This window comes from Ranitomeya variabilis, chromosome 1 (genome assembly GCF_051348905.1).
Source record: "Ranitomeya variabilis isolate aRanVar5 chromosome 1, aRanVar5.hap1, whole genome shotgun sequence".
NCBI lineage: Eukaryota > Metazoa > Chordata > Amphibia > Anura > Dendrobatidae > Ranitomeya > Ranitomeya variabilis.
The window spans coordinates 770,014,266-770,029,435 of NC_135232.1; the positions used below are offsets into that span (position 1 = coordinate 770,014,266).

At 42.9% G+C, this 15,170-nt stretch overlaps 1 protein-coding gene across 3 annotated transcripts in view; it reads right to left on the minus strand.

The window, feature by feature from the left end:
• Nucleotides 1-14,403, minus strand: part of LOC143783835 (kelch-like ECH-associated protein 1A) — a 33,043-nt gene extending 18,640 nt beyond the window's left edge. Inside the window, exon 1 of one of the 3 annotated variants that reach the window (XM_077271937.1) lies at nucleotides 14,235-14,403. The gene's annotated coding sequence lies outside the window, so the exon portion shown is untranslated. Of the gene's footprint in view, nucleotides 1-13,644; nucleotides 14,116-14,234 lie in introns of those variants that run through there. The other 2 variants (XM_077271936.1, XM_077271938.1) reach the window with 2 other exon arrangements.
• Between the last annotated feature and the right edge of the window lie 767 nt (nucleotides 14,404-15,170).

Genomic DNA, 15,170 nt, shown 5'->3' on the forward strand with positions numbered 1-15,170 from the left:
GAATGCACATATTCTGGTCTTAGGGGTTTAGAGATAATTTAAGTATGGTATGCTGGAAACAGGATATTACCTGTCAGATGAGGTGCATGAAGCTGCATGCGACAGTGTGCTGGGAGTGTTTAATGGAAGAATACCAAATGGGGTATTGTGGGAACCCCTGGATCTTGGTGTACTGCTTCGGGGAGATTTCTGTGGAAAAGCTTGGGTTATCTTTATACTGTACATGTAATGGGGGCTTTGGTTGCCACTACTGTGAGGGGGGGGGGGGGGGCAGGAGCTGGATGTGGCCTGTGACCTTCTCTCAGAGCTGAATGTGGTCAGAAAGGTTTCGAACCATTGCTCTACCTTAGCTGATGAAGGCTGTTATAGCCAAAATGTGTTGTGTTTTAATGTTACAATTTATTCATAAATTCTTTTATTTTTGGAGCACACAGCTTCAGCATTTTTAAAAAAAATATTTTTTGTGGAAGTGCCAGTTTCCTGGATTATCTCTATGGTTCAGCACACTGTTGGAACTATATTGGGAGAAATGCCATGCTCTACCAGGTTGGCTGTAATCTGCATTCAAGATCACATATTGGGTCTTATTCTACAGTTGTGCCTTGGTTAGCACAACTGTATCAGGTGAGCACATTAAATATCATCTCACTCCAGTCTCATTGAGCACCCTAATACTACGCTTAGCTAGCGCCCCTGTTTATTCCCCTTTTTCTAGTGAAATACTTATTTTTGTCTACAATATCCTAAATGGATTAAAGGAATATTTCACATATTTAGGGCATATCCTTAGGTTATGCTTTAAATGTCTAAAATGTAAGGTCCTGAATATTTTGACATAATTGTCCAAGATGCCTGTCCCACATTTTTGAAACCGGAATGTGTTCTAGAGATGGCAAATGCATCTATCTGATGTAGGCATTGTGGATAAAAAAATTATTTTATTACAAGATAGTATAGAGGACTTTCTTTATATTGTCCACCATGTGCATCTGTATCGGATCCAGCCCCTACTCAACCCCAATTTTGTGCCCCTTACAACCTCCTGATCCCCAAGTCTATAAATTCGGGGGATGGAGCATGGAAGCACTTTCCTTTTTAATGGTATCCTCCAACCCCTAAAGTTTACTGTTTAGGCCGGTGTCACACTAGCGAGTTTTACGGACGTATGAGCGCATAAACTACGTCCGTAAAATACGCATTACACACGGCCCAATGAATCTCTATGGCCCAGCTCCTATCTGCCGTATATTACGCATCCCTAATATACGGTCTTGTACGGCCGTAGAAAATCGCAGCATGCTGCGTTTGGCACCGTATTGCGCAAAAAAATTGCCAATGAAAGTCTATGGGGGCGAGAAAAATACGGATTCCACACGGACCAGCAGTGTGATTTGCGAGAAATACGCAGCGGTGTTAGTGAAAAGCCGGTAATTCAATTGCCGGCTTTTGCTATCTCCTTCACAAACCCGACAGGATATGAGACATGGTTTACATACAGTAACCCATCTCATATCCCTTTTTTTTTTGCATATTCCACACTACTGTTAGTAGTGTGTATGTGCAAAATTTGGGCTCTGTAGCTTGTAAAATAAAGGGTTAAATCGCGGAAAAAATTGGCGTGGGCTCCCGCGCAATTTTCTCCGCCAGAGTGGTAAAGCCAGTGACTGAGGGTAGATATTAATAGCCTAGAGAGGGTCCATGGTTATTGGTTCCCCCTGGCTACAAACATCTGCCCCCAGCCACCCCAGAAAAGGCACATCTGGGAGATGCGCCTATTCTGGCACTTGGCCACTCTCTTTCCACTCCCGTGTAGCGGTGGGTTATGGAGTAATGAAGGGTTAATGTCACCTTGCTATTGTAATGTGACATTAAGCCAGGTTAATAATGGAGAGGCGTCAATTATGACACCTATCCATTATTAATCCAATAGTACGAAATGGTTAATAAAACACACACACACATGATTACAAAGTCCTTTAATGAAATAAAGACACATGTTGTTGTAATATTTTATTAGACTCTTAATCCACCTGAAGACCATCGTCCTGGAACAAAGTTAAAAAAACAAACAACAATATTCCATACCTTCCGTCGTTATGTCCCACGATGTAAATCCATCTGAAGGGGTTAAATCATTTTACAGCCAGGAGCTGTGCTAATGCACTCGCTCGTGCCTGTAAAACCCCGGGTACTGAATGGAAAGCTGGGTGATCTGTAGTTACCTTGAGTTGCGGTGATGTGCCCTCTGCTGGATGTCCTCATGAACTGGAGCCTTGGAAAAGTTCCCACGCTCGAGTTCATATGAGGACATCCAGCAGAGGGCGGCTCACCGCAACTCAAGGTAAATACAGGTCACCCTGCACTCCATTCATTCCCGGGGTTTTACAACCATGAGCAGTGCTTTAGCAGAGCTCCTGGCTGTAAAATGATTTAACCCCTTGAGATGGATTTACTTCGTGGGACGTGACTGATCATCGGAAGGTATGAGATATTGTTGATTTGTTATTTTTACTTTGTTACAGATCGAGGGTCTTCAGCTGGATTAAGAGAATAATAAAACATTACAACAACATGTGTCTATTTCATTAAAGGACTTTGTAATAATGTGTGTTTATTAACCATTTAGTACTATCATAATTGACGCTTCTCCATTATTAATCTGGCTTAATGTCACCTTACAATAGCAAGGTGACATTAACCCTTCATTACCCCATATCCCACCTCTACATGGGAGTGGGAAGAGAGAGGCCAAGTGCCAGAATAGGCGCATCTTCCAGATGTGCCTTTTCTGGGGTGTCTGGGGGCAGATGTTTGTAGCCAGGGGGGGCCAATAACCATGGACCCTCTCTAGGCTATTAATATCTGCCCTCAGTCACTGGCTTTACCACTCTGGTGGAGAAAATTGCGCGGGAGCCCACGCCATTTTTTTCCGGCATTTAACCCTTTATTTTAGCAGCCACAGCGCCAAAATTTTGCACATACACACTACTAACATTAGTAGTGTGGAATATGCAAAAAAATAAGGGATATGAGATGGTTTACTGTATGTAAACCATGTCTCATATCATGTCGGGTTTGTGAAGGAGAAATGAAAAGCCGGCAATTGAATTACCGGCTTTTCACATATATCGCGCTGAATTAAATATAAATACAGAATATATATATATATGTGTGTCTCAATGACATATATATATATATATATATATATATATATATATATATATATATACTGTATATATGTTTTACCGAACATTTGAGCCCATAAATCCAAAAAAACGGACCGTATTTACATACGCTGAGTGTGACGCCGGCCTTACAGTGTTAATTTTTTTCATGAACACAAAACAGAGTTACAAAAAAGGGTTATATAACTACTATTTTTTCCCAATTGCCCAAAAGGCAGTACAGGCCTCACAAGTATTTTCTCTTTCACTACTCATTATGCTCCACTGAATATTGTCACTCGCCCAATACACCCGCTGCGGTCAATCACCATAGCTCAGGAGTGCCTCCAACTCTGGCTATGTCACATGCAGGAGGGGAAGCAGAAATATGGCCACCACCTGCACAATTTAGACCTGTATATCCACAAGGAAAAGTCTGACTTCTGTCTCTCCCTACTATGGTCTTGCAACTCCCAAGCCACAGGTCACTTATTTGTAATGTAAGAAAAATCTTGCTTAAGGTTTTTCCTCGACAGGCACTAATAGTTTTTGTGATCTGTCACTATATTTACAGATACTAGCCAATTTTGAAAATAGTGCAGATATAAAAGAATAACTGCATTCATCAAAACAATAAGTGCTACTTATATGATTGATCGTGGAATACAATGAGAAAAAAATGCAGTGGCTTTCATTCCATAGATCATTACACTGAAGGAAGCTAAACTAGTATTTCCACTTGTGGCATTTCTGAGAATTTTACAGTATTTTTCAGAGAGTTATTTAAAGAAGCAGTCCCAAGTTTTTATCCTCTTAATATATTGCAATCATATTATATAGCTCTTTGTATTACAATTTCTCATCTTGCCTTTCAATCCAGCTAATTTTTCACTTTTCTCTGCTCTACGCAGAAACATAAAGTCTCTTGCCCCTGCATATCATTTTCCCCCTACAACTCCTGACCCAGCCAGCAGCACTCCCCCTGTTAGGGAAATTGCAGTGATGACTCACACAAGGAAAATTGCATTTGTCAGGTAATTGTCATGCTGGAAGACCCAGCCACGACCCATCTTCAGTGCTCTTACGGAGGAAAGGAGATTGTTGGCCAAAATCTTGTGATACATGACCCCATCCATCCTCACTTCAATACACTGCTGTCATCCTGTCCCTTTGCAGAAAAGCACCCCAAAAGTATGATGTTTCCTCCACCATGCTTCACGGATGTTGCAGTCATCCTTCTTCCTCCAAACAGGGCAATTGGAGTTGCTGCCATAAATTTCTATTTTGGTCTCATCTGACCACATTAACTACCGACATGCCTCGTCTGGATTATCCAGATGGTCATTAGTGAACCTCAAATGATCCTAGACATATGCAGGGTGGGGGCCTTGTGTATGCTGCAGGATTTTAATCCATGACTGTCCCAGCTCTCTGTAGGTCATTGACCAGGTCCTCCCATGTAGATCTAAGCTGATTCCTGACTTTTCTCAGAATCATCCTTACCCCACAAGGCGAGATCTTGCATGGAGCCACTGACTGAAGAAGATTGACAAGTTATATTGTGTTTTTTCCATTTTCTAATAATTGTGATAACAGTTGTTGCCTTCTCACTAAGCTGCTTGCCTATTGTGCTGTAGCCCAACCCAGCCTTAAGGTACCGTCTCACAAAACGATTTACCAACGATCACGACCAGCGATACGACCTGGCCGTGATCGTTGGTAAGTCGTTGTGTGGTCGCTGGGGAGCTGTCACACAGACAGCTCTCTCCAGCGACCAACGATCAGGGGAACGACTTCGGCATCGTTGAAACTGTCTTCAACGATGCCGAAGTCCCCCTGCAGCACCCGGGTAACCAGGGTAAACATCGGGTTACTAAGCGCAGGGCCGCGCTTAGTAACCCGATATTTACCCTGGTTACCAAAAAAAACAAACAGTACATACTCACCATCTGATGTCCGTCAGGTCCCTTGCCGTCTGCTTCCCGCTCTGACTGAGTGCCGCCGTACAGTGAGAGCAGAGCGCAGCGGTGACGTCACCGCTGTGCTGTACTTTCACTTTACGGCCGGATCTCAGTCAGTGCGGGAAGCAGACGGCGAGGGACCTGACGGACATCAGATGGTGAGTATGTACTGTTTGTTATTTTTTACATTTACGATAGTAACCAGGGTAAACATCGGGTTACTAAGCGCGGCCCTGCGCTTAGTAACCCGATGTTTACCCTGGTTACCAGCGAAGACATCGCTGAATCCGTGTCACACACACCGATTCAGCGATGTCAGCGGGACCTCAACGACTAAAAAAAGGTCCAGGCCTTTCCGACACGACCAGCGATCTCACAGCAGGGGCCTGGTCGCTGGTACGTGTCAAACATAGCGAGATCGCTACTGAGGTCGCTGTTGCGTCACAAAACTTGTGACTCAGCAGCGATCTCGCTCGCGATCTCGCTATGTGAGACGGGGGCTTTATGCAAGTCTACAATGTCATCCTAGGTGACCTTAGACAGCTTTTTGGTCTTGGCCATGGTGGAGTGTGTGGACAGGTGTCTTTTATACAGGTAACGAGTTCAAACAGGGGCAATTAATTCAGCTAATGAGATCAAATTGAAGAAAAACTAACATGTCTATAAGAGGCAGAACATTTGCTGGCTGGTAGGTGATCAAATACTTATTTCATGCAATAAAATGCAATTTAAATATTTAAAAATCATGCAATGTGATGTTCTGTTTTTATTTTAAGATTCCGTCTCTCACAGGTGAAGTGTACCTACGTTACAAAATTACACACCTCTCCATTCGTTGTAGGTGGGAAAACTTGCACAATCCCCACTGTATACTGACTTCACATGAATGTAATATTTGTCTATTAGAGCATATAGAACTGTTTGATTGAACATGATGCACAAACTTGTTAACTAATATATATGTACAGCCAGGCATACCCACTATTTGCATCTTCTGTGGTTTCTCACTTTTTTATTTGTGTTCATTTCTGGTTTTATATGTATTTATCTGTTATGATCCCAATGGCAGAGGATCTCTGATATTCCGGCAAGATAGAATTTATATAAATACTGCTCTAGGGAGGTGGAAACTGGGCTAACCGCATACCTGATCCTGACACAAACAACTAAAAGTAGCCGGTGAACGTGCCTAGGTTGGTTCTAGACGTCTCGAGCCAGCCAGAGAACTGACTACCCCTAGAGGGAAAAAATAAGACCTCGCTTGCCTCCAGAGAAATTGAACCCCAAAGATATAGAAAGCCCCCAACAAATAATAACGGTGAGGCAAGAGGAAAACACAAACGTAGAGATGAACTAGATTCAGCAAAGTGAGGCCCAATAGTCTAGATAGCAGAAAATAGATAGTGGACTATGCGGTTAGCAGAAAACCCTACAAAACATCCACGCTGAACATTCAAGAACCCCCACACCGACTGACGGTGTGGAGGGAGAATATCAGCCCCCTAGAGCTTCCAGCGAGTCAAAAATCAAATGTAAAGCAAGCTGGACAAAAACACTGAATAATGCAAACGATCCAAATTGTACAAAACAGACTTAGCTTATCTTGCATGAGGCAGACTGAAAGGAATCCGGAGGAGACCAAATAGGTCTGGATACAACGATGCCAGGCAAGAGACTGAGTCCAGAGGAGACTCAAATAGGAAACACCCGCTGCTTAACGACACAGCTGGAGCTCAGGCCTAACATACCTAACACAATACCGTTAGTGACCACCAGAGGGAGCCCAGAAACACAGTTCACAACAGTACCCCCCCCTTGAGGAGGGGTCACCGAACCCTCACCAAGACCCCCAGGGCGATCAGGATGAGCAGCGTGAAAGGCATGAACCAAATCAGCCGCATGAACATCAGAGGCGACAACCCAAGAATTATCCTCCTGACCATAGCCTTTCCACTTAACTAAATACTGGAGTTTCCGTCTAGAGATACGAGAATCCAGAATCTTCTCCACCACGTACTCCAACTCGCCCTCAACCAAAACCAGGGCAGGAGGCTCAACAGCAGGAACCATAGGCACCACGTACCGCTGCAACAAGGACCTATGGAACACATTATGAATAGCAAAAGACGCTGGAAGATCCAAGCGAAAAGACACCGGGTTAAGGATTTCCAAAATCTTATAAGGACCGATAAAGCGAGGCTTGAACTTAGGAGAGGAGACTTTCAAAGGAACATGCCGAGAAGACAACCAAACCAAATCCCCAACACGAACTCGGGGACCCACACCGCGGCGGCGGTTGGCAAACCGCTGGGCCTTGTCTTGTGACAATTTCAAATTGTCCACCACATGGTTCCAAATCCGCTGCAACCTATCCACCACAGAATCAACCCCAGGACAGTCAGAAGGTTCAACCTGACCCGAGGAGAAACGAGGATGAAAACCAGAGTTGCAGAAAAAGGGTGAAACCAAGGTGGCAGAACTAGCCCGATTATTAAGGGCAAACTCGGCCAGTGGCAAAAAGGTAACCCAGTCGTCCTGATCAGCAGAAACAAAACATCTCAAATAAGTCTCTAACGTCTGATTAGTTCGCTCGGTCTGGCCATTAGTCTGAGGATGAAAAGCCGACGAAAAAGACAAATCAATACCCATCTTAGCACAAAAGGATCGCCAGAATCTGGACACAAACTGGGATCCTCTGTCAGATACAATATTCTCAGGGATGCCATGCAAACGAACCACATTCTGAAAGAACAAAGGAACCAAATCAGAGGAGGAAGGCAACTTGGGCAAGGGCACCAAATGGACCATTTTAGAAAAACGATCGCACACCACCCAGATGACAGACATCTTCCGAGACACCGGAAGATCCGAAATGAAATCCATGGAAATGTGCGTCCAAGGCCTCTTTGGGATAGGCAAGGGCAAAAGCAACCCGCTGGCACGAGAACAGCAGGGCTTAACCCGAGCACAAATCCCACAGGACTGCACAAAAGAACGCACATCCCGCGACAAGGAAGGCCACCAAAAGGACCTGGACACCAAATCTCTGGTACCAAAAATCCCAGGATGTCCCGCCAACACGGAAGAATGAACCTCAGAAATAACTCTGTTGGTCCATCCATCAGGGACAAACAATCTCTCTGGTGGACAATGATCAGGCCTATCAGCCTGAAATTTTTGCAGCCCTCGTCGCAAATCTGGGGAAATGGCAGACAAAATTACTCCCTCTCTGAGAATACCAGCCGGCTCAGAGACTCCCGGAGAATCAGGCACAAAACTCCTAGAAAGTGCATCAGCCTTCATGTTCTTCGAACCAGGCAGGTACGAGACCACAAAGTCAAAACGGGAGAAAAACAATGACCAACGGGCCTGTCTAGGATTCAGGCGCTTGGCAGACTCGAGGTAAATCAGATTTTTATGATCAGTCAAGACCACCACACGATGTCTAGCTCCCTCGAGCCAATGTCGCCACTCCTCAAATGCCCACTTCATGGCCAACAACTCCCGATTACCAACATCGTAGTTCTGCTCAGCAGGCGAAAATTTCCTTGAAAAGAAGGCGCATGGCTTCATCACGGAGCCATCAGAACTTTTTTGCGACAAAACAGCCCCTGCACCAATTTCAGAAGCATCAAATTCAACCTGGAAGGGAAGAGAGACATCCGGCTGGCACAAGACTGGCGCTGAAGTAAACTGACGCTTCAGCTCCCGAAAGGCCTCCACGGCCGCAGGAGACCAATTCGCAACATCAGAACCCTTCTTGGTCATATCCGTCAAAGGTTTAACCACGCTGGAGAAATTAGCGATAAAACGACGGTAAAAATTAGCAAAGCCCAAGAACTTCTGCAGGCTCTTAACAGACGTGGGCTGAGTCCAGTCATGAATGGCACGGACCTTAACTGGGTCCATCTCCACAGTAGAAGGGGAAAAAATAAAACCCAAAAAAGAAACCTTCTGTACCCCAAAGATACATTTTGAGCCCTTCACAAATAGAGCATTCTCCCGCAAAACCTGAAACACCATCCTGACCTGGTTCACATGGGACTCCCAATCATCAGAAAAAAACAAAATATCATCCAGATAAATAATCATAAATTTATCCAGATATTTCCGGAAGATGTCATGCATGAAGGACTGAAACACAAAAGGAGCATTAGATAATCCGAAAGGCATCACCAGGTACTCAAAATGACCCTCAGGCGTATTAAATGCCGTTTTCCATTCATCTCCCTGCTTTATGCGCACAAGGTTATACGCACCACGAAGATCTATCTTGGTGAACCAACTGGATCCCTTAATCCGAGCAAACAAATCAGACAACAATGGCAAAGGATACTGAAATTTAACAGTGATCTTATTCAGAAGACGATAATCAATACAAGGTCTCAGAGACCCGTCTTTCTTGCCCACAAAAAAGAATCCCGCACCAAGAGGGGACGAGGATGGGCGAATATGTCCCTTCTCCAAAGACTCCTTTATATAACTCCGCATCGCGGCATGCTCTGGCACAGATAAATTAAAGAGTCGTCCCTTAGGAAACTTACTACCAGGAATCAAATCTATAGCACAATCACAGTCCCTATGAGGAGGAAGGGCACTGGACCTGGCCTCATTAAATACATCCTGAAAGTCTGACAAAAACTCAGGGATCTCAGAAGGAGTAGAAGAAGCAATAGACACCAATGGAGAATCGCCATGAATCCCCTGACACCCCCAACTAGACACAGTCATAGCTTTCCAATCTAGAACTGGATTATGGGCCTGTAACCATGGCAGACCCAAAACAACAACATCATGCATTTTATGCAGTACCAAAAAACGAATCACCTCCTGATGTACAGGAGTCATGCACATGGTCACCTGCGTCCAATACTGAGGTTTATTCTCTGCCAATGGCGTAGAATCAATTCCTCTAAGAGGAATAGGATTTTCCAAAGGCTCCAGGACAAAACCGCAGCGCTTGGCAAACGACAAATCCATCAGACTTAAAGCAGCACCAGAATCCACAAAAGCCATAACTGAGTAAGAAGATAATGAACAAATTAAAGTCACAGACAAAATAAACTTAGGCTGAAAAGTACCAATGGCGACAGGATTAACTTTTTTCTTTAAACGTTTAGAGCATGCTGAGATAACATGTGTTGAATCACCACAGTAGAAACACAACCCATTTTGACGTCTATGATTTTGTCGCTCGGCTCTCGTCAGAATTCTGTCACATTGCATAGAATCAGGTGACCGTTCAGACAGCACCGCCAAAGGATTATCAGATTTGCGCTCCCGCAAACGTCGATCAATTTGAATGGCTAGAGCCATTGAATCATTTAGACCTGCAGGGATAGGAAACCCCACCATCACATCTTTAATGGCTTCAGAAAGACCATTTCTGAAATTTGCGGCCAGTGCACACTCATTCCATTGAGTAAGCACGGACCATTTCCGAAATTTCTGGCAATATACCTCAGCTTCGTCCTGACCCTGAGAGATAACCAGCAACATTTTTTCAGCCTGATTTTCAAGATTAGGCTCCTCATAAAGCAAACCAAGTGCCAAAAAAAACGCATCAACATTCACCAATGCAGGATCTCCTGGCACCAGAGAGAAGGCCCAATCCTGAGGGTCGCCACGCAAGAAGGAAATAACAATCTTAACTTGCTGAGCGGAATCACCAGAGGAACGAGGTTTCAGAGACAGAAACAATTTACAATTATTCCTAAAATTCAGGAATTTAGATCTATCTCCAAAAAACGGCTCAGGAATAGGTATTTTTGGTTCAGACATAGGGCTATGGATAACAAAATCCTGAATGCTTTGCACCCTAGCAGCAAGCTGATCCACACTAGAAGTCAGAGTCTGGACATTCATATCTGCAGCAGAGTTTCAGCCACTCAGAGAAAAAGGGGATTTAAGAAGCTAGGCAAACTGCAGCAAAAAAAAACAAAAAAAAAACTCAGAACTTCTTTTTAATCCCGCTTCTGCGATGCATTAAACATTTTCTTTTTGGCCTGGCATTCTGTTATGATCCCAATGGCAGAGGATCTCTGATATTCCGGCAAGATAGAATTTATATAAATACTGCTCTAGGGAGGTGGAAACTGGGCTAACCGCATACCTGATCCTGACACAAACAACTAAAAGTAGCCGGTGAACGTGCCTACGTTGGTTCTAGACGTCTCGAGCCAGCCGGAGAACTGACTACCCCTAGAGGGAAAAAATAAGACCTCGCTTGCCTCCAGAGAAATTGAACCCCAAAGATATAGAAAGCCCCCAACAAATAATAACGGTGAGGCAAGAGGAAAACACAAACGTAGAGATGAACTAGATTCAGCAAAGTGAGGCCCAATAGTCTAGATAGCAGAAAATAGATAGTGGACTATGCGGTTAGCAGAAAACCCTACAAAACATCCACGCTGAACATTCAAGAACCCCCACACCGACTGACGGTGTGGAGGGAGAATATCAGCCCCCTAGAACTTCCAGCGAGTCAAAAATCAAATGTAAAGCAAGCTGCACAAAAACACTGAATAATGCAAACGATCCAAATTGTACAAAACAGACTTAGCTTTTCTTGCATGAGGCAGACTGAAAGGAATCCGGAGGAGACCAAATAGGTCTGGATACAACGATGCCAGGCAAGAGACTGAGTCCAGAGGAGACTCAAATAGGAAACACCCGCTGCTTAACGACACAGCTGGAGCTCAGGCCTGCAACAAGACATACCTAACACAATACCGTTAGTGACCACCAGAGGGAGCCCAGAAACACAGTTCACAACATTTATCGTGGCCTGTGTTTACCCCTTAATGACCTCCAATACGTCTTTTAACTGACCTGACATATAAGAGAATAGCATCCCCATACAGGTGACAATCCAGCAGCTGTTGGCTGTACACTATAGCTGACAACTTGCTGCATCAGCCACCATCAGTATTTGCACCGTCCAAATCTTTTTAACCCCTTAGATGCTTCTGTAAATAGTGACTACATCATTATATATGGTTAACAGAGTGTGGGGGCTTCCTCTTTATCCCAATTGGTGCCCTCAGATCATGATTTTGTGGTCCTGATGTTTGCCGTGGCAATTCATGACCAAATAGCGGCCTTAGCGTCTGACAGCTGTAGTAATCTGTTCAGAAGTTAGAGACATTTAGGTGATAAAAATACACTTTTTCATTTCTGTCATACCACTTTGCATTAATTCCTGTAAAGCACCTGAAGGGTTAATAAACTACCTGACAGCAGTTTTCGATATGTCAGGGGGTACTGTTTTTAAAATGGTATCACTTTTGGGGGTTTCCCAATATATGAGACCCCTAAAGTCACTTCAAACATGGATAAGTCCCTAAAAAAATAAATTTAGTAAATTTCCTTGAAAAAATGAAAAATCGCTGCTACATTTTTAAACCTCCTAAAATGCTAACAAAATAAAATAACATTTTACAAATGATGCTGATGTAAAGCCGACATGTGGGAAATGTTATTTATAAATGGTTTGCTGTGGTATGACAATCTGGATTAAAGGGATAATAATTAAAATTTTTAAAATTGCCAATTTTTTAACATTTTTCTCAAATTGTTGATATTTTTTATAAATAAACACAAAACATGTTGACCTAAATTTACCATTATCATAAAGTATAATGTGTCACGAAAAAACAGTCTCAAAATCACTGGGATTTGTTGAAGCGTTCCAGAGGTATTACCACATAAAGTGACACCGGTCATATTTAAAAAATTTGGCTCCGTCACTAAGGGGTTAAGGCTCCTTCTCTTCTTTGTGTTTATATAAGCATTAATAGCATCAAGCAGCAATAGGTGCCGATAGGTTCTGATATTTTCAGGGCAATCAAATCATCTTACCATTGAGACATGATCTTAGGGAAATTTTGAAAGCTAATAAAGACAGGCATTTAAAATTCTGCAAAAAAAGATTATGCATGTACAAGTGCTTATTGCCTCTACTTCATTGCAAAACATACGTGAACGATGGTCTGTATTTTTTTTTCAGTGTGCTTGGACCTATTTTTGGACCATATGTCAGTTTTTACAATCCTTGTTGCATTTGTGTGCTATCCATTTTTTTCACAGGACCATTGTCTTGCCTTATCTCAAAGTAGTATATGTCTCCTTTTTTTGCAGATAATCGGTCCCCAAAAGAAAAAAAAATGAAAAAACACATTGATCGTAGAGAGTCCATGATCTATCCTTAAAAATAACTGATAGCACACGTACTACAAAATCTGATATGTGAAAGAGCCCTGACAGCACTTCTAAAACCACAGACCCAGAGGGAAGAAATGCTGACAAAAAAAAAGAGAAATACAGCAACTGTGTGGTTAGCAAATTTCCAGTGCTAGTGTTATGGGAGCAAATCTGACCAGAATCAACATCCGCATATTGTTTCTATTTCCTTCCCACACTTTAAAGACATGTTTGAGCGTGAATGTCAAATATCGAAATCAGATTGTGAGTGGGAGCAGGAAAGGAAGGGTATACGGTAATCATAGGAAATAATATACCTTGTATTGTGGGTCCACACTTCCGAGTCATTCATTTTTCCTTTGCATTTTACCTCCACATTCTCCATTGTCTCCAGAAAGTTTAAGTTTTGTCTTCTCTTCCGAAGTAAGTCACTGTTGAAACTCATTCAAGGAATCAAAGATCTTCACCTATCAATATCCAGCTAATCTCTGTAGTAATGAAAGCCGAATAGGAGGGCTCTCACAACTAGAACAACAAAGAGACAGTGTGCCTGATGTTTTGTGTCAACCATTAAAAGGTTAAACACGTCTAGGTCACAGGCCTGGCTCTTTGTGTAACCATGTCATACCAATACTAATGCATCTTGTGACTATGGGGTGAGTTCAGAGTTCTGGATCTTGTTCTCATCTGATAGCTCTGCTGCTTAGGAAGTGTACACAGTGCCTGAATTACTGCACTGTCATCCATACCAGGCACCTAGCAGTGAATCATTGCAATGCAGGAGAGGAGTTCCTCATTAACCCCTTTATACATGCAAAGATTTTCAGATCACATGTCATACTTTATGGAACATAGAGCTTATGTCTGAAATAAAAACAATATCATTTACCTCCTAAAAGCTACTCACCCGTGAGTCATAGACAGAGAGAGTAGTTTGTACATGAAGTCTTGTGAGGCTTTAGTATCTATCCACCCACCATGCCATGGAACCTAAAAAAAAGTGTTAAAAGAATAAAAGCAATCAAATGGTGAAAACAAAAGCTAAGTGACTCAGCCTCTGAGAGGTGGGACTGGCCATACTCTCTATCCTTTCCTGATTAGGAGGTGACCTGGGTTCAAAGCTCTCTGCTGAGGGGAATTACAGCAGTGACTTGACACTTTTCACGAGTGCAAATGTGTCTCTAACTAGTAAATCTCCAAGCAACTGCCCATAGTTAGAGGAGAGAGGACAGAGCTAAGAACCACCTTAAACCACAAAAGAAAGTGACAAGGACAATGAAAACTATATAGAAGTGAAAATATTAAATATAGAATTATTACATATATACAATTTCATCTGTAATTTTTTTTAATTAATCTTTTAGAGCTTGGACAATCGTTTCACAGGACTCTAATCCATCAGCCAGGTCAGAAATCTGTGACCTGTCGCCTAACATCTCAGCATTCTCGGCTCTTCTTTTGATTAGCCAGGCTGGTGTTGATCATTATTGCATCTTGAGTTGACGCACAAATGTCTCACCAGCCCAGATAATCAACGAAAGATCTGGAATGCTGAGAGATTAGGCGACTCGTAGGCCTCCCGTTGAGCGGTCACAGAGTACTGACCTGGCCAGAGTCCTGCAAACTGATTCTCCGATCTCTAAATTCTTTACCTTTATTTTGCTAAAAGTTACAATTGTAACACATAACATTTGTCCTCTGTGCATTTTTGGAGGAAATGTTTTTTGTTGGACACTTCTATAGGTTTTAGCACTACCTCTATGTAGAGAAAATAATACAAAATAATTTTTCAAAGGTCTGGGAAAGGTTTGTGTTTTCTGAATAGATTGGTTTCTTAGAGCAT